This window comes from Corvus brachyrhynchos, unplaced genomic scaffold (genome assembly GCF_000691975.1).
Source record: "Corvus brachyrhynchos isolate BGI_N302 unplaced genomic scaffold, ASM69197v1 scaffold87, whole genome shotgun sequence".
NCBI classification, from domain to species: domain Eukaryota; kingdom Metazoa; phylum Chordata; class Aves; order Passeriformes; family Corvidae; genus Corvus; species Corvus brachyrhynchos.
In genome coordinates, this window is record NW_008239767.1 from 344584 (window position 1) to 348409 (window position 3826).

The 3826-nt window shown below is 41.6% G+C and overlaps 1 long non-coding RNA gene across 1 annotated transcript in view; it reads left to right on the top strand.

Annotated features, from left to right (window-relative positions):
• LOC108448784 overlaps positions 1–3826 on the top strand; it is an 80544-nt gene that overhangs the window by 76508 nt on the left and 210 nt on the right. The window contains exon 6 of the long non-coding RNA XR_001864803.1: positions 1324–3826. This exon is cut by the window's right edge and continues 210 nt beyond it. This is a non-coding gene — a long non-coding RNA (uncharacterized LOC108448784). The remainder of the gene's footprint in view (positions 1–1323) is intronic.

The following is a 3826-nucleotide window of genomic DNA, read 5'->3' on the forward strand; positions in this document are numbered from 1 at the left end:
GTGCGCGAGCCGCTCTGGCTGCCCACAGCCCTGCTGGGGGGGTCATCCTGGAGCCATGGCCCACTGGCCCCTGCTCGGGCCCCGCAGCCACCTGTGCCAGCACTGGAAACGAGAGAGAGCTGGGGGGGAGTTTGTCTATTCTTAAGTGTGTATCACAGAGGCGATCACAACTTTAAGTGGCTCAGAGAATTGTCCATATTCAAACTGGCCAGCTGATAGGTTCTGTCAGGTCCCAGAGGAAGCTGTAAGCACCCCTTAGCAAGGACATCCCTTCCGGAACTATGCTTGCTAACCTATGACAAGCCACCCACCTGCTGAGCATGTAACACCACCTGTGAGCCCAGGACAGCCTCAGGCCACAGCAGGAGCTGTGCTCCTATTGTTGGCATTGACTGGTTGATCAACCTGTTCTTGGGTGCCACCATGTGCAAACTAGAGAACGTGATATTCCCTCCCTCACCCTGAAAAACCTTAATATATGGAAGCAATTCCATAAAACAAAGCAAGGCCCCAGCAATACTTTTAATCCGTGGAAGTGCATGTGCTGCGAGAACGAAATAATGCTTCAAAGATGTAGGACATCTGAGAAAAAGATTCTTGATTTGTTTGAATCAATTTGGCCTTGAAGTGAAATTGCTCCTTATTCAACTGACAAGAAAACACTAAGGAGATTGCTGCAGAGTTTTTGTGCTCTTGGTGTCAGATGACACTGTATGATTTTCAGAAACGCTGGCAGCTGTTTTAATGGAAGAAATGAACAAGTGAACTGAAATGACATCACTATTACAAATAAAACAGTGAAAATAGTGCTATTCTTTGCTATCTCACAGGCACTTAATTTTTGGAGGAAGAGGTAGTGTGCTTTTCTCTGCTTGTTGAACAATGTATTGATTGATCAATTTGTACAGAATGCCAAAGCCTTCTCAAGCTGATCTAGAGAGTGTTTGTTTTCCTAAATTTGTGTCTAGAATGGTTCTTCTAAAATGCATTGAGATTTCTAAAACAGATTAGGTCGTCTAGCATGAATAATTAAAAGAATATGGCTGTATGCAAGACAGAGTCCATTAGACACTTTGTATATGTGCTTGTGTCATCCAGAACTTCAGGGCCATATCCACTTTAGAAGCTCTTGCATTAATCGTCCTGATATTAGTAGGAAGCAATGCTTCAAAAGAAGAACTAAGAGTTAAACTGTTTATTTGTCAAGTTAATGTTTTGTTTTGTGCTATTTTTGTGGAGATTAACTGCTTTCTGTACTGTGATTAAGTACTACCAGATTTCTTAGCTTATTCTTCTCTAAAATGTGTTCATGTTCTCTCATAGATGCTGCTGGCTGTACATTGTACGTTGGCTCACGTGCACCACTGCATGTGAAATCGTGTAGATCAGTGCCTGGCTGTACAGACACCACAGCAACCTGTATGAATCTGCAAGGGTTTGAAGTCTTGTTCTGCTGATGAGTGTGTATTGCTCCGTGTATAAATTTCAGATGAAGAGATTCAGATTCCAACAGAGATTTCAGATTCTAACAGAGCTCACTGTCTGTATAACGATGAGCCAGTGATTTTGGGGTAAGCATTTTCTGTTTAGATTTACATAGAGCAGGAGTGCTTTGAATCACAAAGACTATATCCTGAAATAATAAATATTCATATGTATTTAACAGAAAACAACTGAAATAGCAGTGCACTGAGTGTCTTAAAAGTAGATCCAACCATACAGCTTGCCTAGGGTTCAGTTTTGGGCTTGCTTTGAACAGGAGTTGGAATGGATGATTTCCATCCATACGTGCCCCCCAGCCTACATATCCTACGACATAAATAACAACAAGTTAGATAGTTCAGTCACGAAACACTTAGTAAAAACATGTTCTTGCTGTAGTCATCTCTGCACTTCTGTGGGAGATAGGAGTCCCTGGGTAACGGGAAGGCTGGTTACTCTAGAGCTGCCATGTGGGCTGCGTTATTGCACTGCCCTGCAAGCTGCCCCTGAAAAGTCACTTGGGCATCTCTGCATCATGTTCCAGACAAGCACAAGGAGCCATTGTAAACCTGGCATTGCATTCAAGCGAATGCATCCCTCTGGAAGCTGGAGCAATGTGGGTGTGTGGCCAGCCTGAGCCACAGGGCTCTGCCCAGAATTCTCTGCATGTACTCGGTGCAAGTCAGTGCCAGCCTTGCAGAATGGAAACTGACTCTGCAGAGATGCTTATGGGCCTCCCTGCATACAATTTTCTCCAACAGATCTGGGGACAGCTTGAATACAAATTCCATTCTATGCTGTGGGGCAGAGCCAGCATTTGTCTTCAAGGTTTATTGGCACAGGATCTGCTCTGGGCAAACACAGCAATCCTGCCCATCAGCTGTAGCTGGCAGTGGAAGTAAGATAGCGGTGTTCAGCACTGAGCAGGAGTCTGCAGAGAGCAAGGGTGTGATGTTTGCGGCATAATGAGTTTGTGTTGCAGATCACCTGCCCATGACAATTAGCTGCCTATGATAAAAGCCTCAACTCTTCATTTAATGTTTGTGGCAAAAGGAACCCAGGCTCTGTGTTCATCCACACTGTCCCATGCTGGCTGGTCTTCTGGCTCAAGTCTAGTTCCAGCTGACTTCATCGTCAGGCAAAAGAGCTTGGGTGGGAAGCATGCAGAAGGCCTGCACTGCATAAGCTGTGGCCACTGCAAAAATCACAAACTGACTTGGAGAGACAGAACTTCCAAATATATGAATGAATTGAGGTAAGAGAGGTAGTAGCTAGTTGCACTGAAATCTTGAATTGGAAATAAAAGGGAATAAATTAGTTATACTTAACAGAGTGATTGGGTATTAGAATGGGCTGCCCACGGAGGTGGTGGAGTCACCATGCCTGGAGTGTTTAAGGAAGGACTGGATGTGGCACTTAGTGCCATGGCCTAGTTGACAAGGTGGTGTTGGGTCATAGGTGAGACTTGATGATCTCAGATGTCTTTTCCAGCCTAGTTAATTCTGTGATTCTGTGTAACTACAGTGAATACATTCCTAGTTAGAAAACTGGCTTTAGGTCTAAAATTTGTCCTGATCAACAGAAAAATGCTTTTAACGGCAAAAATGCAATTCCAATTTCAACTTCAAATGGAACTTGACATAAATCACAAATTGATCGCTTGCCTCTAATTAAGCTGTTCATAATTTCCAATCATTAGACTGAACAAAAGCGAAAGATTTGAATAAATATGTCACATAACCACACAATTATATTAGCATATTTGCCATGAGAAGTAAATATAAGATTTTAAATAATTGATCGCTTTTTTTTTTATTAATACTTTACGCTTGGAAATCATTATAATGGTAACCAAGCTCCTCTGATTCCTTGAACACATGGATAGTAACAAGTTTTTAATTTGCAGCTCCTGTAGATCTTCCATATTGCAACAAAGGTAGAATTTTAAAACATACAAAAGTTACTGTAAAAATCCCCAAAGCTCATGGAGGAGCTCAGAAATTAAAAGGCAGTTAAAGGCTCTAAAACTAACTTTGTGTTAGAAGACCATTTTGGTTTCAAAGTGCCAGCAGTCTTTTCAATTTGCATTTATTTGATTTCACTTCTGTTTGAATGCTAGTGTCTGAGGAGTCTAGCTAACAAATCTTGTTTGCTTTTAGTAATTTTATTGCCAGATTGCCAGATGTTCAAGAATCAAAATTAATGAATATTCTGAAATGTGTTACAATTATATTAATCCTGAATAATCTGAATGTGATCAAATATAGAAAAAATAATGATGTTATAAACCAAAATACCCTTAAAAGCATTTCTATGGCAGCAGTAATTTGAAGGAACACTTCTT